Source organism: Coenobita brevimanus, chromosome 63 (assembly GCF_032717465.1).
Source record: "Coenobita brevimanus isolate Jiangsu-jjx chromosome 63, ASM3271746v2, whole genome shotgun sequence".
NCBI lineage: Eukaryota > Metazoa > Arthropoda > Malacostraca > Decapoda > Coenobitidae > Coenobita > Coenobita brevimanus.
The window spans coordinates 42,204,957-42,227,456 of record NC_137016.1 but is presented as its reverse complement, the minus strand read 5'-3'; positions in this window follow the sequence as shown (position 1 = coordinate 42,227,456).

Below are 22,500 nucleotides of genomic sequence, written 5' to 3'. Positions count from 1 at the left end.
ACGGGCCGGCCATTTATCAGAAGAAGGACCGACGGGCATGCCTCCTCCGCCTCCTTTCTTGCACGTCCCGAAGATACTAGAGTGCGTGAGGGATGTGGTGGTGCGGAGGGAGAGAGAGAGAGAGAGAGAGTGTGTGTGTGTGTGTGTGTGTGTGTGTGTGTGTGTGTGTGTGTGTGTGTGTAGAAAGGAGGGGAACGGTTAAGGTATTAGAGTGCGTGGTGAGTGTGGTGAGGAAGAGAGGGAGTGTGTTGAGGGATGGGGGACGGGTAAGATACTAGCGTGCGTGAGGAGTGTTGTAGGGGAGAGAGTGTGTGTGTAGAGGGGAGGGGGAATGGCTAAGATACTAGAGTGCGTGAGAGATGTGGTGGGGGGAGAGAGTGTGCGTGGAGGGAAAGGGGACGGGTAAGATAGTAGCGTGCATGAGGAGTGTGGTGGGGGAGCGTGTATGTGTGTGTGTGTGTGTGTGTGTGTGTGTGTGTATGTGTGTGTGTGTGTGTGTGTGTGTGTGTGTGTGTGTGTATGTGTGTGTGTGTGTAGAGGAGGGGAGGATAAAGTACTAACGTGCGTGGGGAGTGTGGTGGGGGTGTGTGTGTGGAGGGGGGAGGGAGATGGGATGGTGAGGTGCGTGAAGGTGTGGGAAGGAGACAGCTTTGGATTAGGAACAGATAAGATGATAGGGTGTGTAGGGGTGAGGGAAGTTGTATTGTGGAGGAGGGGGTAGCGACGGAGAAGGGGGGGAGGGGTAGAATGCCAGAGTAGTGTGAGGGAGGTAAAGAGAGGGTTTACGTTGGGTTTGGGGGTCGGATAAAATGGTAGGATTGTGAAGTGTGTGTGCGTGTGCGTGTGTGTGTGTGTGTGTGTGTGTGTGTGTGTGTGTGTGTGTGTGTGTGTGTGTGTGCTTTTGGAGTGTGGGACGGCGAAGGTGCTTGTGTGTGGGAAGGGGGTGTGGGAAGAGAGTGTTACTAGTAGGAGAAGTAGAGGTGGGACAGGAGTTAATATGAAGACGGATTGTGAGATGTGAGGTGAAACAGAGTGGGAATGGAAGAGGTATGGAGATTGGGAATTAGAGGAGGTGAGAGAGCGTAACGATGATGGGAGAGAGATGGAATGGAGGAGATTTGGAGACGGGGAGGTAAAGCAACTGAGAGAGTGTAAGGATGGTTGAGGAGAAAAATAGTGGTGAGGGCGAAGTTAGAGTAGCAGTGGCACGAAATCAGAAATGTTGATAGAAAAGAGTGGTGAAACAGTGAGCAAATTGGCAAATTGGTAAATTGTAAGCGTAACATAAAAAAAGGTAAATTAGTGGAATAGGGAAGCGGGTAATCAGGTAGTAAGGAAGTGGACTGCTGATTGTAAGGTCACGAGATCAATCCCTATTAGGACGAGTGCATGAATTTCGTTAGCATCTTCAGAGCGATGACGTCTCTGTATAGTTCTTTATTCTTACTTCCAGATGATTTTATTCAGCCTCAGGAAAGAACTTTGGTATTTGAGGTTCGAAAAATCCATCGTAATATGAAAAAATAAACCGTTTAGAAAAAAAAAAAAAAATACGTCACCAGATTGAAGAGGTCATGAGTTGTCACTGCCCCTCCCCCCTCAAAAAAAAAAAAAAAATTCATGCCCTCGAATATCCTCGTAACAGTAAAGATATATTAGTACCAGTGCGGTGACATGTGAGAGTGTTTGAGTGCCCTATGTTAACACGGGGAGAGGAGTGTTAGACCACGGATTTATTTATTTATTTATTTGTATTGTTCCAACGTAGGGCATAAAAGTGAAAGTCTGTTCCCTTAAGCCTGGCCTTCCTCCTGCATGGCACATTCCTTCCTGTGTTGCCAAGTTTATACCCGAAGGCGATAATACACACACACACACACACACACACACACACACACACACACACACACACACACACACACACACACACTCTCTCTCTCTCTCTCTCTCTCTCTCTCTCTCTCTCTCTCTAGACCAATAAAAGGATCACAAGGGTTAGAGCAGAATATAGAAGGATCGGCCTTTTGTAAATGATAAAAGTACCACCAAAGCGAGTAAAAAATAAATAAAAATAAAAATAATAATCTGATCCGAGGGAGGCAACGCGGACGTGCAAGTAAAACAGGGAGTGTGTGGTTAAAAAATATGTAGTAATGAAAGGCTGGAGGATTGAAAAATATCTCTGCAAATACCTCCCATGGACGCAAGTTTGGTGGGGGAGGGGAGTTGGGGAGGGGGATGGTGTGGAAGAGGGGGGAGATGGGTAAGGGGATGGTGTGGTAGAGGGGGGAGATGGGTAGTGGGATGATCTGGGAGGGGGAACTGGGTTGAGGGATGCTGGGGGAGTGGGAAAGGGTGGGAATTGGGTTGGGGGATGGTGGTGGAGGGGGAAGGGGTGAGAGGATTTAGTGCAGCGAGAGGGGCAAGGGGGTATGGTGGGGGAGGAAAGGGTGAGATAATGGGATAGGGAGAAATGGATGGTAGGAGACCGGGGTTAGGAGGAGTGTTGGGGGAAGGATAAGGGGGAAGAGTAGGGAGGGGAAAAGGGTAAAGGAATGGTTGGAGGAGAGGGGAAATGGAAGTGGGGGCGAAGAGAAGGAGGGAAGAAAGGAAACTGGAATGATGGGGGAAGGTGGTAGGAAAGTGGGGGGCAAAGGGAGGCAGTAGGGGTTGGGAGGGGGGAAATGAAATGGTGGGGGTGAGGGGGAGGGGAATGGAGAGGAAACGAGAGGGGAGGAGGTTGGGGGATATGGAGGGGTGGGTTGAGGATTCTGGTGCTTTTCCTGCGTTATTTTGCCTTGAAAGTTTGGTGAGAGAGTGTGTGTGTGTGTGTGTGTGTGTGTGTGTGTGTGTGTGTGTGTGTGTGTGTGTAGAAGCACCGGCCTTATAGTCTGACATCTGGTGACAAGCTCGTGAATTACTTTGGAAGGAGAGAGAGAGAGAGACTATTATTTCCATTATTTTTTTTTATTTCCACTTATTTTCATTTTTCTGCTTTAATTTGATACCTGATAATAAGGCAGAATAAATAATTACCGGTACTTCTATTATCATTTATTGTCGTTTACGCATCATCACCTTCGTTTCTCAATTTATTTCTTATGTTACTGTGTTAAGTTTTTGCTCTCTGTTCCTCCTCTTTTATTAGAGAGAGAGAGAGAGAGAGAGAGAGAGAGAGCGACAGAGAGTAAATAAGCAGGCAAGCAAATTAAGAAAATGAATATTCCTTTGCAATGAATGGTTTAGAAACTACGAGAGAGAGAGAGAGAGAGAGAGATTGTATTGGCGATAGCAAGACATAAGCCCATTCGCTATGATGTGCTTTTCCTGTAGCTTATTCATGTTAGGCACCGTACGTTCTTTTTTTCCGCTTTTTGTGAAGGATGTGCAGTCGTGAAGGGGTTACTTAAGGATATATTTAACCCGTGTAGTTCAAGAAATGTCCAAAATCATCGAAATAATGTCCAAACAGTGTCGAAATATTGTTCAAAGAATGTCGAATGTTGTCCAAATGTCGAAATAATGTCCAAATGTCGAGAATTTGTCCAAAAAATGTTCAAAAAATGTCAAAATAATGTCCAGAAATTTCGAAATAATGTCCAAATAATATCTTTTATCAAATAATGTTCAAAAATGTCGAAATGATGTCCAAAAAAATGTCGAAATAATGTCCAAATAATAATGAAATAATGTCCAGAAAAATGTCGAAATAATGTCCAAATAATATTGAAATAATGTCCAGAAAACGTTCAAATAATGTCCAAAAAATGTCGAAATGTCCAAAAAATGTCGAAATGTCCAAAAAATGTCGAAATGTCCAAAAAATGTCGAAATGTCCAAAAAATGTCGAAATGTCCAAAAAATATCTACGTCCAAAAAATGTCGAAAAATAGTTACCGAAATGTAGGGGTTGAAAAGGAGGTAATTGTACAGTATGTAAAGGGATAATGGCTCTGTCTGTCTGTCTGTCTGTCTGTCTCTGTCTCTCTGTCTCTAACGACCACCCCCACTTTAACCACCCCATTGTACTCGACGCTGGTATACGACTCACCCTCCCCCCCCACAACAGCCCCCCACCCCCCTCCAGCACCCCTCCCCCCCCACAACAGCCCCCCACCCCCCTCCAGCACCCCTCCCCCCCCTCCTATACTGCGGTTACCCCATAGTGTCATGTCAATTATCATTTACGCCAGAGTGGGTGCAGTTTGTAGCGATTTTAATAATGGTGTTATTGTAATTGCTGCGATACTCTATACAGATATTACTACAACTACCACCATACTACTGTTACTATTGTTTTGGATGGTGTTATTGCGATCACTACTACTACTACTACTACGACGACTACTACTACAACTACTACTACTATTACTACTACTATCACAATGACTATCACGTGTTATTGCTTATAATAAAACTACAACAATAATAATGCTGCTGATGATAATAATAGTACCGGTAGTGGTAGTAGTAGTAGTAGTAGTAACTTTCACCTCTTCTGTAAATGGACATACGCCTACTTACACTGCAATATCTACTTGTATCATTTCTTCAGAGACTACCACCACAAACTACAACTGTTTCTACCACCACAACCATCACTACTACTATCTCTTACTACCACCACTAGCACTACCATCTCTGCTACCACCACTGTCTCTGCCACCACCACTATCCCTACCACCACCACTACCACCATCTGTGCCGCTACCATTACCACCACCACTACCACAACAACCACACATGAGCGAGAGGCGTTTTTGTCAAGGGAAATACAGGCCACTACAATATCTCAGTATATGATTAATTTGAATATATGTTGTACTGTGATATAAATATGGGTGGAATGGAACGAAATTTGTCACTACCTCATCTATCACCACTTGGACGCTGATGCCCACCGTCCATACTGAGTGCATGGTAAAGCTAGGATTGGAGTGATAGCATTGGCATATTTATTTTTGTTTTTATTTATTTATTTACCTTTTTTGGTCTTGTGGATCATGAAATTAGGATGGTTTAGTGCAGTACTGATCCCTAAATTATTCCCAACGTCAGGCTGGGATCGGTCTCGCGTCCTTTCGGTCAGCAGTCTGCTACTTTACCACTTAGCCACCATCGTCGACTAACTGGTAGTAACAAGGTGAGCAGCCACCACACTCTTACCTCCAACCACATCTTATTTATTGCCACATACCCTACTGCCACACCCTGTTCACCACATACCCTACTACCACACCCTATTTATCACCACATACCCTACTACCACATCCTATTCACCACATACCCTACTACCACACCTTATCACCACATACCCTACTACCACACCTTATCACCACATACCCTACTACCACACCCTATTTATCACCACCTACCCTACTACCACACCTTATCACCACATACCCTACTACCACACCCTATTTATTATCACATACCCTACTACCACACCCTATTTATCACCACATACCCTACTACCACACCTTATCACCACATACCCTACTACCACACCCTATTTATCACCACATACCCTACTACCACACCCTGTTTATAGTTTGGGATAAAAGTTGGCCTTATATTTCACCTCTTCTTTTTCTCCCTTTCCTCCTCTGGCGAGTAATCCTAAGCAGAGAGAGGCTTGCACTATTTCCCTGGCCATAGATGATCCTCTTTGTTATGTTGTGTCAAGAGGGAAAGTAATTGGTATGGTTTAGATGTGAAGTAGAGGCAGTGGAAGAGTATACATCATTGCCACTCCACACACACACACACACACACACACACACACACACACACACACACACACACACACACACACACACACACACACACACACACACACACACACACACACACACACACACACACACACACTTCAGCACACACAGCACCACCACAGCTGCCAGCCGCCATGACAACCCGAGGGCAGAGACGGGAGTAGGTTGGGGTGGGGGGGGTAAACAAGGTATACTCAATTAACATTCTGGAGGAGGAGCAGGAGAAGGTGTGGCCGGGAGGGGTGTGTGTGTGTGTGTGTCTGCCCTTCCCTCACCTCCCTTCCTCACCCTATCCCCCACCCTCACCCCACACCCCATCCCCATCCTCATCCACTTCCAGCCGCACCTCCTTTCCCTCTTCATTTTAACAGCTGCCTCAGCCTCTTCTCTTATCTCTAGTTCTTATTCTATACCCATACGTAAACTTTATCCATTTTTATCTCTGCGGTAATTCTTTATCAAAAACTCTTTAGTCCTAAATCTTTACCTTGGCTTCCTATTTTTTTATTCTTTGCCTGCCTTTCTTCGATTCTCATAGCTCCCATTTTCTTTCCCGGTTTTTCCTCTTTTTTTTTTTTTATCATCACCACAATTATGCGCATTTTCTTCTCTCTTCGCTCCTCTTTCCCTCCTTCCTCTCTCTCTCTTCACACTTGTTTCTCACCTATTCTCTCTCTCTCCCTCTGCTCTCTAATCACCCCCCTTGCCATTGCACTACCCCCTTCTTCCTCCCCCCCCCCTTACCCCATCACCTCAACCATTTTCACCTCTTTTGCACTTTTCGTTGCTAAAAAAAAAAAAAAAAAAAAAAAAAAAAAATCGCTTTACTTAAATTTATGTTATTTTACTCTCCCAAAGTTCGAGAAAGGGGACACTGTAGTTGGACACACACACACACACACACACACACACACACACACACACACACACACACACACACACACACACACACACACACACACACACACACACACACACACACACACACACTCTGTATGCATGTGTATATATAACATTTATCTGTATCTCTCTTATTATCCACCTATCCTCCCCACACCTCTCTTCCTCCCCTCTCCCTGCCTCCTCCCCCTCCTTTCCCCTCAGTTCCCCGCTCCCCCCCCCCTCCTTCCCCCACATCTCACAGGCGACTGAGCTGGACCCCTGAGGCACACTGGGTAACCTGCACTGCTCCCACACTGCCTCAAAACACACACACACACACACACACACACACACACACACACACACACACACACACACACACACACACACACACACACACACACACACACACACCTGTCTCACCCTTCCGCCACTTTATTATTTTCTCTCTCCTCACCTTGCCTCTGCGGACTCACCCAACTCCATCCCTGCTTCACACTAGCTTTTCCTGATGAAGCGTCACCCTGATTCACCCTGCCTTCGTATCGTCCTCCCTATCTATGCATCATGCTGTACCAATTGTGTTTCACCCTGCCTCACCCTGATTCTTTTCCACCCCGTTTCACCCTTCTTCTGCCTCGCTACACCCCTGCCTGACCACTGTCTTACCTCTGAAACATCCCTGCCTCATCTTACCTCGTCCTCTCATATCTTTACCTTGTCACATCCCTCCCAGATCTTACTCATAGCTTCCACTGCCTACTCATTTGCTATCCCCTCTCACTCATAACCCTGCCTTCCCTTACTCATACCCTCTCGTGCCGATCCTCTCGCTGTCCTCTCTTACTCATAACCCTGCCTTCCTTACCTCATGCACTTACGTCCCATACACGAATATATCCCACCATTTTATTCACCCTGCCTTTTCCTTTCATTACCCCTTGTGTCTCTTTTCTTCTCACCCTCCCTCTCCCCAATCACTGTCATTTCCTTCGACTCTCGTTTTGCCCTCCTGACCACCTAGCTTTCTCACATTGCCCTTTTTTCTATTCACCCTTTCCTCCCCCTACCCCTTCACCTCTCTTTCCTTCCTCTTTTCCCCTCACATCCCTCCCTTCCTCTTCACTACTCCTTTTTCCTCCCCCCTTCCTCCCTTTTGCATTATTGTCCCCATCCCTCCCCCACTCCTTCCTGCTCTCGCCATCTGTCTTTTACCCTTCCTCCTTTCTTTCCATTTTGCCTTTACTTCCCTTTTCTTTTCCTCCTTCCCCACATTCCTCTTCCTTTCCACCTTCTTCTCACATTCTCTCCCTACATCACTTAATCTCGTACACCCTACCTTTTCTCCAGTACATTTTCTCCTCTCCATCCCGTCTCCCTTTTCCATTCATCTCCCTTTCCTTCCCTGCCCCCTTCCCCCTTCATCTCCCCTTCCCCCTTCATCTCCCCTTCCTTCCCTGCCCCCTTCCCCCCATTTACTGTCTTCTCTCTCCTACCCCTTCCCTCCGCTCTGCCTTTCTCTTCACCCTTTCTCACATCCTCCCCTTTCGTATCTCTGCCTCCCCTTCCTTCCTCTCTACCCCTCTCTTCTACATTTTTTTCTTCCTTCCCTCTCTCCTCCCTGCCTTCCCCTTCCTCTCTGCCTCTCTCCTCTTCCTTTTCCCTCCATCACTCATTCCTTCCCGCGTCCCTTCCTCTTCTCTCTCCACCCTGCCTTCCTCTTCCTTCCCTCTTTCCTCCTGGCCTTCCCCTTCCTTCCTCTCTACCCTTGTCTTCTCCCTTTTCCCTTCCTCCCCGTCCCGTGCCACCTCTCTCCCCGTCCCCTTCCACCCGTCTCCCCATCCTTCCCTCACGCTCATGTAAACACACTTCACACACATTTACCCCCACTGATGCGCCTCACGTCCCTATGCAAAACAGATGCTATAAAATGCACACGATCACTGGCCCGATATATATATGGCCATCCCAGCCAAAAAAAAGGAAAAAAATCGCCATGGAAAAAATTTTGGAACTGGAAAATGTTGAAATGAATGCATACGGTACGGTTGGGATATCATGGAGAGAGGGAGAGAGTTGATGTATTACGAGACCTTTTGGCTTGAAATTCGTTATATATGTGTTTTGTCCCGCTGTCTTTAATGTAAATACTGATATAAAATGAATGGTTGACGTAAATATTAGCTCTTTTCATTATGGTGATGTGTTTGTTATTGTTATTATTGCTGTTATTGTTGCTTTTGTTTGTTGTATTCTCGCTACCACTAGGCGATTTTTTTTTTTCATTTTAAGAGACTGTGTGTATTTATGGTGGGATTGATAATTACCTCCATTAATTCGGCAACCACGTGAGGTCTCCAAAAATTTATCCCAAAATTAGATAGAAAATTCGGGGTCAGGATAAAATGCATCCCTGAAAGCTAAATGAAATAGATAGACGATAGGAATGATAGATGGAAAAAATTGTAATGGTTTTGAAGAGGTTAATATGAGAGAGGGGGGTGTGAGCTGGGAGCAGGGCAGTGAAATGGCGGGGGACAGGGCGACATGGAGGCGATTTGTTTGTGGCCACCCCGTACGGGATTAAGGCGTCCGGCAATAGAGAGACGGATAGATTCTCTCGTCAGGGTTGGGTTTCCAGCAACTGAGCATCTTTATTTAATGTTGGCCAGAATATATTGCCAGATTTTGAACTCTGGAAAATATATTGTAGTTATAATCTCATTTCTGTAACAAGCAGCCTCGAAAGAACCATCAGGTGTTTTCATTTGCCTCATTTGTACTCCTCTGTTCTTGCCTCATCCATGTTGTATTCCTTTGTACTCCTTTTTGCCTCATTTGTACTCCTTTGTTTTTGCCTCATTAACTTTGTATTCCTTTGTTTTTGTCTCATTTGTACTCCCTTGTTTTTGCCTCATTTGTACTCCCTTGTTTTTGCCTCATTTGTACTCCTTTGTTTTTGCCTCATTTGTACTCCTTTGTATTTGCATCAGTAATTTTGTATTCCTTTGTTTTTTCCTCGTTTGTACTCCTTTGTTTTTGCATCAGTAATTTTGTATTCATTTGTTTTTGTCTCATTTGTACTCCTTTTTTTGCCTATTTGTACTCCTTTGTTTTTGCCTGATTTGTACTCTCTTCGTATATACAGTATATTGAGGTTAGAGTGATGTGGTTCGAAGACTGATGACTACACACACACACACACACACACACACACACACACACACACACACACACACACACACACACACACACACACCGTTAGTTTGTGTGTTTGGCATAATCACACACACTTAGGCACACAGAGACAGGAAATGGAAGGAGAAAGCGGAACAAAGAGAAGTGAAGGGGAGGAGGAGGGAGGGAAGGAGGGATAAAAATTGGAGGGTGGAAGAGGGGAAGAAAGGGAAGGAAAGGGGAAGGAGGAAAGGAGGGGAAGGAGTGGTAGAAGGGCAGGAATAGGGGAAGGAGAGAGAAAAACAGGAGAGAGGAAGTGGGGAGGGAGACAGAGGGGAAGGATGGGTTTAAGGAGGGAGAGGAAGAAAGGAGGGAGGGAAGCGGAAGGAGGGATGAGAACAGATGGGAGAGGAAGAGGAAAGAAAGAGGGGGAAGCATAAAGGAGGTGAGGGAGGAATGAAGATAGGGAGGAAAAGTAGAGGGGAAAATAAAAATAACGGGGAGAAGAAGTGGGGAGGGAGAGAATAAGGAAGAGGAGAAGTATGGGAAAGGAAGAGAGGAGGGAAGTGAGAGAAGGGTAATTACAGGAAGGGAGGAAGAGCAGAAAGGAAGAAGGGGCTTTGAGGAAGACGAGGGATAAAATTGGGAGGCAGACGAAGGAAGGAGAGAACGAGAAAAGGAAGGAGGGAAGGAAGGGAGGGGGTGAAGGGAAAGGAAGAGAAAAGTGTATTAGAGGAGGGAGATAGGGCAAGGAAGAGAGAGGAGAAAATTGAAGGAGTAAGGAAGAGATGGGAAGCAGAGGAGGAAGTAAAAAGGATAGGAAAGTGAAGAAAAGGAAAGAGAGAGGGAGATGAGGAGAAGGAAAGAGGGATGGAAGAGAGGAGAGGAGGAGGAGAAGGAAAGAGGGATGGAAGAGAGGAGAGGAGGGGGAAAAGGAAAGAGGGATGGAAGAGAGGAGAGGAAGAGGTAAATAGGAGACGGATGTAGATGAAAAAGAGAGGGAGAGTTGCAATAGGAGGAAAAGGGAGGTGTAAAAGATGGGAGGGAAGGATGTAAAGAGGGAAGGAAGGCTGGAGAGAGAGAGAGGGAGGGAGAGATGAAGAGAGGAGAGAGTGTTTTGTTTACTTTCCCGGAGGTCATGTAGGGAGAGAGAAGACAACCCTTCCTCTCTCTCCCTCTCTCTCTCTCTCTCTCTCTCTCTCTGTACCGGTATATATGTATATACACTTACATAAAATATTGTATTTCATGTTTCTGTCAATTTCTCACTGTTCATTCTCACACACTTTCTCACCCTTATTACCATGACCTCCCGTCACTCCTCTCCCTTTTTCCTTAGCCCCATTTTCTCTTTTCGTTTTCTTTTCCTATCTTTCCTACTTTATATTTTCCGTCTTACTTTGTATTTTCCTTCCTTTTACTTTCCTTTTTTTTTCCTTCTTTCTCATTCTTTTATTTCCTTCCCGTCTCTTCTCACATCTTCCACTACATTTTCTTCCGGTGCCGCCGCCTCCCTTCCTTCCCTTCCCTTCCCTTCCCTTCCCTTCCCTTCCCTTCCCTTCCTTCTCTTCCACTCCTTCCTTCCTCCTCCACCATTCCTCTCAAATTCTCTCGTCTCCTCTCTTTCTACACTTCCCTCCCCCCCCTTTCCTCCTTCTCTTCCCATTCCCTCCCCTCTCCCCGTTCTGTCTCTTCCTTTGTTGCATATCATTATCTTCCGCAACTCATTTCCATCAACCTTTTCCCTCTTCATTAACAACTCTTCCTTTCATCCATCTTCTTCCCCATTCCCTTCCATCCTCCTTCCCATTTATTTTCATCTTTCTCCCCATTCCCTTCCATCTTCCTCCCCATTCCCTTCCATCTTCCTCCCCATTCCCCACCATCTTTCTCCCCATTCCCTTCCATCTTTCTCCCCATTCCCTTCCATCTTTCTCCCCATTCCCTTCCATCCTCCTTCCCATTCCCTTCCATCTCCCTCCCCATTTCCTTCCATCTTCCTCCCTATATCTTCCATCTTCCTCCCCATATCCTTCCATCTTCCTCCCCATTTCCTTCCATCTTCCTCCCCATTTCCTTCCATTTTCCTCCCCTTTTCCTTCCATCTTCCTCCCTTTCCCTTCCATCTTCCTCCCCATTTCCTTCCATTTTCCTCCCCATTTCCTTCCATCTTCTTCCTCATTCCCTTCTAGCTTCCCCCCCTATTTCCTTCCATCTCTCTCCCCATCGTGTTCACCTCATCTCCCCTCTGTTTCCTGTTTTTTTATTTCTTTGTGTTTTTTGTCCATTCTTTTTACTGACTCTATATATTTTGCCCTTTTTTGAGATTTATATTCATTCTTTTTTTTCTTTTTTTCTTTCAATGCCTTAATTTTACTATCTCGTTCATCCTTTTTTAGTATCTTAATCCCCCCACCCAGATCTGCCCCTCCTTCCCTTCACTCCCCACCCTTCTCATCTTTTCTCCCCAGCTCTTCCCCTCCCCATTCCCTTTACTCCCCACCCGTTTCATCTTTTCTCCCCGGCTCTTCCTCTCCTCATCCCCATTACTCCCCACTCTTCTCATCTTTTCTCCCCAGCTCTTCCCCTCCCCATTCCCTTTGCTTCCCACCCGTCTCATCTTTTCTCCCCTGCTGATCCCATCCCCCACCTTCGACACATCCCCAAATTACCCTCACCTAGTTCGAGCTACCTCTTCCCCTCATTCCCTTCACTCCCCACCCATCCCTTCACCCCATCTCTTCCCTCCCCCACATCCCCAGAACCACACTTCCCAGCCTCTCAAATCACTATACTCTTCTTACTCTAACTTGACCTAAAATTGCCGTCTCTCTGTCATGAATGTGGAGTTGTAACAATAGATTAACGCAGGAGTGTAATGCTAGTCACGAAGAAGTGCTGTGGAAAGGATGCATTGCCTTTTTCTGCCACCGACCTACGTAACATAGGTGAAAAAAGACGAAAATCTGAGCCAGGTAAAGGTGAAGGAATTATTGTACCTTACTGTGTGTTATCCAGTTTGAAGCCCTCTTATGTTTCACTTCCTCTTTCCCACTTTCCTCATTGAAGCCCTCTCATCTTTCACCTCCTCTTCCCCACTTTCCTCTCCCTCCCCAACCCACCCCAGTCCCCCCAACCCTCTCTGATGCATGACCATATTCTCCCCACCACATGTTTCCATTCCCTCTCCCCGTTTGAGCAAGCACCCCTTTCCTCTCTCTCCCCAACCCCTCCCCACTATCCCTCTCCCCAACCTGTCCCCAACTCCCAAACTTGCCCCCAACTCATCAACCCCACTCCCCACCCCTCCCCGATGACCGGTAACTTATTCTCCACCACCCAGTTTGACGAAGCACCCCTGTCCTTTTTTTCTCCCCAACCCTTCCCAACTGCCCCACTCCCCAGCCTGCCCCCAGCACCCCAACTCAATCCCCACCCCTCCCTGATGACCGGTAACTTATTCCCCACCACCCAGTTTGAGTAAGCACCCCTCTCCCCTTTTTTTCTCCCCAACCTTTCCCTACTACCCCACTCCCCAACCTCCCCTCAACTCCCCCACCCACTCCCCCAAGCCTCCCTTATGACCAGTAACATTTTCCCCACCACCCAGTCTGAGTAAGCACCCCTCTCCCATTATTCTCCCCAACCTGCCCCCAGCTCCCCCACCCATTCCCCCACCCACTTCCCCACCCCTCCCCGATGACTAGTAACTTATTCCCCACCACCCAGCCTGAGCCCCGCGCCCTGAATAAACATGAAGGCCGCAGTTACCACCATAATGGGAATTTATACCTTGCTTGTCGCGCCCTCCTGTTCTCTGCAATTGCGTCGCGCGTGCCGAGTCCCTGGGTGCCCGCGCCTCATCACGGGTTGGGGTGCGTGCGGTGGGTGCTAAGGAAGGCGTGGAAGGGTGGGGAGAGAGGGGGAAGAGTGGGGAATGAAGGGGGGGATGAGTGATGATTGAGACAGGAGGATTCAGGTGGGAAATGGGCAGTGATGATGATGATGATGATGATGAGTGGTGAATAAAGGAGGGAGTGAGCGAGAGTTGTGGTGATGAATGATGAAACTGATACAGGAAGGTTGAAGTGGAAACATGCGCAAAGGTGATGATGATGATGATGATGATGTGTAAAGGTAGAATAAGTAGAGAGGGAGAGGAGTAGGGGAATTGAGGAGAATTTTGAGTTGATGCATGCTGACATGTAGGCAGATGGAGGAGAATGAAGGTAAACGAGTAAAGGAAGAATGAAATGGAGTTAAGGAGAAATGAATGATAAGGTGGGAGCTAGAACAGTGAAAAGAGAAGAATGTAGGAGAATAATGATGATGAATATGACAGGTAGAACAGGTGACTGATTAAGAACAAATTAGTAAGGAAAGAAAAAAAGATATTGCACGAAAATGGAGATAGTGAGTGAGAATGAGGTGAATGAGGCAGACCATTACAAAAAGAGTGACTGTACAGTAATGGAGATAATGAATGAGCAAGATTTTTGAGACAATGTACGAATATGAGGTAGATGATTATAAAAGGAAAATGAGGGAGAAGGTAACGCCTCTGATGAAAGATAAACCGTGAGATAAAGACAATATTTACCTGTTTATTGCTCCCAAATTCCACAGGTAAATTTGGATATGTTGACGTCTTTTAATAGTCTTTTTATGACCAAATTCTTTACTCAGCTTGGGAAACAGTCTTAGAATTGAAAGACTCGAAGGCTGCATCTAACCTTTTCAGTATAAAGAAATATATAAGTAAAAAAATGAATAAATAAAAATAAATTAAGCTGAATAAACTCAATGGGAAGTAGCAAAAGTATAATAATAGAGTTAATTTTAAAGGAAGGTTGTAATCCATGTAATGACGCCTTTATTTGCTTTATTCTTGCTACTGCCCAATGATTTTATGTAACCCAAGGGAGACTATTGCAGTAAAAGGCCTATAGAACGCATCATAAATCTCTCAGTACAGTGATAGCTTTAATCCCTTCAGTCCGATGGCGTGTTGTTTAGCTTTTCTTATCCAGACGACTGTGTTCAGATAAGGAGAGAATTTCTGAACGGGGGGGGGGGGAGTGGATATATAAATCGCCCATTAAATCTTAGTTGTTCTTTCCAACGTAAGTCAAATCGTCTGGTGGTAATCTTAGAGGAAAAAAATTACCGGACGTAAGAGATAAAAATTCTGACCCCCGGTACTGCTAAGCGATTTTCTTCCGCTAATGAGAGAGAGAAAGAGTAATGAAGGGGTTAGTTACACACTCTGTCACTCCCTTGTGCGCTATGACGTCTCTTGCTGTACCCTGTTTGCCTTCAGACGATTTTATTCAGCATAGGAAAAATTCACAAGTAGGGAGGACTGAATAGGGAAGCTACCAGAGATCGAGTAGCGTAGAGAGCCGCCGTTAGGTGACCAAGGCCTACGCATGCATGTTGGAGTCTTTATATGCGATATATAGAAAGACTTCTGATTATGAAAGGGGTACAAATAGGAGAGGGATGAGGGTTGCCGAGGAGAGAGAAGAGGAATCAGAGTTATATGTGGAAGTGAATAGAAGAAAAGGAGAAAACGAACTTGGCAGCAGGGAAGCAGCAAGATAGTGAAGAAAAAGGAGAAATCAGACCGGAGAGAAAAACGGGGACAGATAAGGGATGAGGGTTGGGGGGGGGGCGGTGTAAGGAGGACCGGGAAGGAAGGTGGTGGGGTAGGATGAGAGGGAGGGGGAGGAGGAGGGGGAAGGGGGTGAAAATAATGAGGGTTTAACAGTGATCTGGGGGACAGGACGGGAATGAGAGAGGTGAGGAGGAGGAAGAATGGGTTGTTGTTATTGTTGTTGTTGCTCCCCCAGACTCACCTTGATGTGAACCCGGTGGATTGGAGGCTCAGGTTCACCTTTTCCTCCAGTTCACCATCCTCCTTTCGGGGGACTGGGAGGGAGCTGAGTGGCAACGAAGCTTCCTGGTTAAATCGGTGCCACCTTGTTAGGGCGCCCCTCTCACCGCCTTGGAGGGGATACGGTAGGAAGATGAAGAAAACAGGAGACGAGGAAGAAGAAAGAAGAGGAGAGAAGTAAAGAAGTCAAGGACATGGGTGGAAGATAAAGAAAAAAGACGAGGAAGAAATAAGAAGAGGAGAGAAATAAAGAAGACAAGGACATGAGTGGAAGATGAAACAGGAGACGAGGAAAAAAAAGAGGAGGCGAGAAATGAAGAAGAAATAGGGAAGGTAGAGAGGCGGGGGGATGAGGACTGGGGGAGATGAGGAAGTGGGGAGATAGGGAGGGGGGGGTTAAAAATAATGAGGGGGGGTCGCAGTGATCAGGAGGACAGGGCCGAAGTGAGAGGCGGCGTGCGGAATGCTGATGACGGTGGCGGCGTGGATATTGGCGATGGCTGTGGCGGCGTGGATATTGGCAGCTTGGACATTGGTGGGGGTATCATAGTTGGATGTTAGCGTTGAGACGTGGATATTGGCGGATGGATAATAGTGATTGGGGGTGGATATTGGCGGTGGGGTTTGCATAATAACATACGGTACTGAAGTTGGGTATAAACAGACTGGATATTGGTGGTTGGATAAGGACGATGGTGGCTTGGATATTGGCAGATTTGGGGCTGGATGTACAGTCGCGGCCATAAATATCGTTCCACTCTTTAACCGAATAATTATGAAACTCTTAATGTAATATTCGGTTTTTTGGCTTCCAAATATCGCATCGGAAATCATCACTCTATCGTTGATTATCACAGAGAGGTGAATCATTGTTTTGATCCGCGGCTTTACCTGGGTTGGATATTGGCTGTGGTGGCTTAGACCTCGTACAGAAGGGGTCAGTGAAGGCGATATCCAACTCCTCCAGTAAAGAAAGATCGTAACCAGAAAAAAATCGTTAGGATAAAGGAAGAATAAAATGTAAAAGACGTCCTGAGGGCTGGAGTTATTACGAGAACCTCTTTAAGGACACGAAATTAACCCATTTTTTTTATTTATCCTTCCTCTTTGTTTTCTTCCCCCTTCTCCCTCTCTTTCCCTTTCCCTTCCTTCCTATATCATCTTTTCTGGTTATTTAAATTTCCTTTTTTCTCACATTCATATGTCGTCTCCTCTCTTCTCTGCTTATTTAATTTCTTCTCTCTATCTCTTCTCTTTCTTCACCCATCCATCTCTTTTGTTTTTGCTGTCTTCCTTGCCATATCTCTTCTTTTTTCTTCTCTCCTTATTTTCTCATATTCTTCACCCTTCCTCCTGTCTCTTGTTTTTGATCTCTTCTTCCCATAACCTCTCTTTTCACCTTTTCTTCTCCTTCCATCCATCAGTCCTTTCTTCCCGATATCTCTGCTTCTCTTCCTTCTCTTAGACTTAACGGTGGCAAGCTAGGACAGTGACCCTTCGAAATCCAGAGAAGGAAATGCCGTTGTTTATTGTAGCTGATGTGTAGTGTCTGTCTATCAATCTTTGCCTATCAGTCTGTATCTATATAGTTATCAATCTATATCAATCTATATTTATCTTTGTCTGTCTATATCTGTCTATCTGTCTATCACAACATACAGCTATAAATATTCCATCATCTCTCATTCATGTGTGTATATGTCAGTCTGAACAAAACAACATTATTTGGCTGAGACTTGTAGCGTCGAAGTGGCCATCTAATATAATTATGCATTTAATAACATTTTTATCATTAATTACTGTCTCTGACAACTTTAACGAGTTCATTCCAGTGACGTACAGCTTTCTTTGTTTGATTTTTCTTTGTTATAACCATACGATTTTATTCAGCTTAGATTTCTCAAACTGGAGAAATTAGGGATTATGTAAAACGCTGTGAAGGACGTAGGTTTTTTTTTTTTATTGCAAGGAAGAAGGAACCAAAGGCCAGCTTAATTTTTCTAGACAGTAAGCCTCCAGGTCCCAGAGGAAATTATCAAGAATTTGCTGTTACCTTATTTTTTCTTTCCAGTAGCTAGTTATTGTGTTTTCTATTTTCCCGTCTGTCTTTATGGCGGAAGTAGTGGACGGAGAAGCCTTTACCTCTTTCTCTGATTCCTTTCTTATACGTGTAGGTTAGATTTCTTAGAGCGAATTATTTACTCCATCAGGTAACCTCTTGAATATTATTGGGCTTCTTATTTGGTGATTTTCTGTGTATTGCTATGTATTGCCTCTTTACTCCCCCTCTCTCCTCCGTCTCTCCCTCCCATATGCTCTCTTCCCTCTTCCCCCATTGCTTACTCTTCCTCCCTCATTCCCCTTCCTTCTCCCTTTCTCCCATCCCTATTCCCCCCTTTTTTCCTCATCATCATCTTTCTCACTCCCCACTTCCCCATCCCCTATCGTCACTCCCCCTCCACCCTCCTTCCTCACTTCCTCCCCACCTCCCTTCCTCCTTCCTCACTTCCTCCCCACCTCCCTTCCTCCTTCCCTCCCCACCTCCCTTCCTCCTTCCCTTCCCACCTCCTTCCCTTCCCACTTCCTTTCCCCCTTCCCCAACCCCCTTCCTCACTCCCTCCCCACCTCCCTTCACCCTTCATGCAACTCCCTCACTCCCTCCCCACCTCCCAACCCCCTTCCTCGCTCCCTCCCCACCTCCCTTCCCCCTTCCCCAACCCGCATCCTCACTCCCTCCCCACCTCCCCTACCCCGTCTCGTTACTCTAGCCGGGCCGCGTCTGCCATGGGCCGTTTGCATAGGAAATATCTGGTATAATGCGCACCCCGGCGATTGTACCTGCCCCAGCGTCTCCTTGCTTTAATCGCGATCTTCTCCGTTAACGACCAAAGTTGGGGCACCGCCGTGGAGGAGTCGCCAGCCCCTCACCCCCCACCGCCCCTCGCTGGCCTCCCCCCACCAGTCTCCCCCCCCCACTGTCCCCTCGCCAGCCTCCCTCCCACAACTCCTCGCTAGTCTCCCTCCCCCACCGCCCCTTTCTTGGGATAAATGACAAAATCCTCTCGCAAAAACTCAGTCGTAAAAAGTTGGATAGAGCGTCGTGGGGGAGGGAGGGGAGGAGAGGGAGGGGTTTATTTTTAGCAAGGGACAAGGTTTACTTTTTTTGGGGGGGCCTTTGTTTTCCTTTTTTTTTGTACTATATTTTTGTTTCACATTTTTTACTCTTCTTTTTTGCGTTTTTTTCTGTTTTTCTCTGGTACGTTATTTACTATTTTTGTTTTACTGTTTTTTTTTCTGTTTTGTACGTTTTTTACTGTTTCTGTTTTACGTTTCTTCTGTTCTTTACGTTCTTTGCTGTTTTTCTGTTTTACGTTTTTCTTACTGTTTTTCCATACCTTTTTTACTAGTTTCTGTTTTACGTTTTATTTACTATTTTGTTTTTTTTATTTTCTTTGCTTTTGACTTTTTTTTTTTACTGTTTTCTGTTTTAGTTTTCATACTATTTTTGCGTTTTTACCATTTTTGTGTTTACATTCATTTACTATTTTTGTTTTATGTTTTTTGCTATTTTTCAGTTTTACTATTTTTCTGTTGTAGTTTTTTTTCCCTATTTTTCTGTTGTATGTTTTTTTTGCTGTCCTTGTCATACGCTTTTTTACTATTTTTTTTGTTTTAGGCATTTAACTGTTTGCCTGTTTTGCGTTTTTTTACTGTTTTTCTTTTACGTTACTTTCCTTTTTTTTTTTTTTTTTTTTTTTTTTTTTTTTTTCACATGGCTTTGGGATTGTTCTGATATACTTTTGGTCTCGCTTTCCAGTCTTTCCCCCCTTCGGGTTTTGTGTTTTGGGAAGGGTGAGGGGGATGTGTAATTTGGAGCATAATGTTTTCTTTCTCTATATGTATTTTTTTTCCTTTCAGCGTGTACATTTTCTTGGGATAAATGACTAAATCCTTTCTCAAAAACGCCATCAAAAAAAAAAAGTTTGATATAGCGACGATGGGGATGGGATAAGGGGGAGGGAGGGAAGAGGAAGGCTTATTTTTAGATATATATGTCGTGGGATTTTTTTCTTTTTATGTATTTATGCATCTATTTTTTTTTCGAATTTTGGTTTAGGTTGGGATGGGGAGAAGCATATTTTTTGGAGTGTATGATTTTTATATATGGACAAGCATTGTTCTTTAGGATTAGGATTTTTTTTTATTTTCTAGTTTTACGGCAAAATCCTCTCGCCAAAAAATGTCATTGTAAGAAGTTGGATTTAGCGTTGGTGGGGATGGGAGGGGAGGGAGCGGGGATTTATTTTGAGGGAGGGATTATTAATGTAATCTTACGGGTTTGGGATTATTTTTCCTTGTTTTCCTTCTTTTTTTTTTTTTTTTGCTTGAATATGGCTTTGTTATCTTTTTTTTTTTTTTTTAAAATCATTTTGGAGATTGTGGAAGAAAGGGTGGAGAGGTTCATTTATGGGAGCATGTAGATTCGGTGTGTGTGTGTGTGTGTGTGTGTGTGTGTGTGTTTTGGATATAATTTTGGGTTTCCTTGTCTGCTTTTGCTTTTCTTGAGATAAATAAGAAAATTCTCTCGCAAAGAAATGCGTCGTAAAAAGTTGGATAAAACCTCAGTAGGGATGGGATGTGGAGGAAGGAGAAAGAGATGGTTTATATCTATGGAGGGATAAATAGACTGAGATTCTTTTCAATTTTTCGTTTTTCTGTTTTCATTTTTCGTTTGTCCTTATTACTTTTTCTTTCGCTTTCGTTTTTATTGTTTTTTCTTGTTTTTCTTTATTATCCGGTATTTGTCTTCTTCATTTTTCTCTTTTCCTCTTTTTTTTTTTTTTTTTATGTTGGCGGAAGGAAGAGTTTATTTTTCTGTGCTTGTGGTTTGGATTTTTCTTTCATACATACTTGTAATTTTTTTTATTATGCTTTTTTTGGGATGAGTGATATAATCCCGTGCAAAAAGTTCATTATAAAATATTTGATAAAGTGTAGTGGGATGGGATGAGAGGGAGGGAGGGAGGATGGGATGAGAGGAAAGGAGGGATGGTGTATTTGTGTGTGTGTGTGTGTGTGTGTGTGTGTGTGTGTAGGGGAAGCCTTTCTGCTCCTTTTTGACTTTTTTGGGGGGGGGGGGAGGGAGGGAGAGTGCTTTTTAGAAACTTTCGTGTGTTTTTGTTTTGATTTTTTTTTCTTGGGGATAATACCTTTTGCGTCTTCATCATGGGTAGGTGATAATGGAGTGTTTATATCCGGAGCGCGAAATAGTAGCAGTACTGTAATAACAATACGAGTAATAATAATAATAATAATAATTAATAATATTTGATGATGATGATTTAATGAATAACCCGAACGAACTGCCCTTAAATTATTCCAGCCTGGGGGTGATGATGATGATGATGATTATGATGATGATGATGATGATGAATAGCCCGAACGATTTGTCCGTAAAATGTTCCAGCTTGCGTAGACATGCTCATAACCCCCCCCCCCCCGCTCTCTCTCTCTCTCTCTCTCTCTCTCAGTAAACATTTTAAGCAGAAATTAACTGTATCTTTTGGAATTTTGAAAAGTGGACCCGAGAAAAAGGTCTAACATGGTAAACAAGCAGAGAATAAAAATGCCATTAGTTTCTGCCTTAAATGGTAAAGAAAAAAATAAAGGAATAAAGAACGAAGTAACATCACGAGCCGTCTGGAAAGAAAATAAAGTCTTGTCATGAATAATATTAGGCCTAGTAGTTGTAGTAGTAGTAGTGGTAGTAATTGTGGTGGTGGTAGTAGTAGTGGTTGTGGTGGTGGTGGTGGTTGTCATCGTCTTCGTCATCGTCGTCACCGTAGTAGCATGGTGGTGGTAGTAGTAGTAGTAGTAGCAGTAGTCGTAGCAGTAATATTAGGCTGTTCGTCGTAATAGTAGTAGTAGTGGTAGTAGTAACAGCAGGAGCAGACCGACAAAAAAATTAATACATTTTATGCTTTTCTCATAGCATTAAAAAAAGACCACAAAAATATTTTCTACCATCAACAGTTTCCCTGAACTTGGATTTCTTGCGACATGTTCCGGATGTCGCTATTGTCTTTTTTTTTTAGTGGATTAAAAAACGGGCAGCCATCAGTAGTTGTTCCAGGGAGAGAGAGAGAGAGAGATGAGGGAAGGAGGGAGGTTGAACCTGCGAATAAGAAGGGTGGGTTGTGGGAAGGTTAGGAAGGTTAGAGGTGAACCCTGTCATGCCAATCTGTGTGTGTGTGTGTGTGTGTGTGTGTGTGTGTGTGTGTGTGTCTCTCTCTCTCTCTCTCTCTCTCTCTCTCTATCAGACTTTAGGGTAATGAGAGCCAAGCCAGCATGACTTGCTGATGGAAAAGACTTCGAAATAGCACTCATTATTTCGTCTGCACCCATCTTCCTCTCCCCACCCCTTACCGCAGTACCAACCCATTCTATCAGTTGCTCTGTCTGTCACACCCATTTCTTTACCCCTTCCCCGACACTCATTCTTGGATGATCTGAAATTTACCCTCATCGCAGTTAAGCCAATAATCCCACTGCACTTATTTTCACAGGGTATACTCCCCTGCCCCGACCCCACCTCCCACCAACATTCCAGCCCATCCTACTCATGCCTTTGCTTACCACGGCCCCCCCCCCTTTTTTTTTTTTATGCTTGTGAGTTTTTTATGTCGCGACGCAGGTCACGTGGTCAGGAAACGCGCTTGTTTTACTTTATTCTTACCACCAAACGATTTTGTTCAGTTTAGTGGATACTTT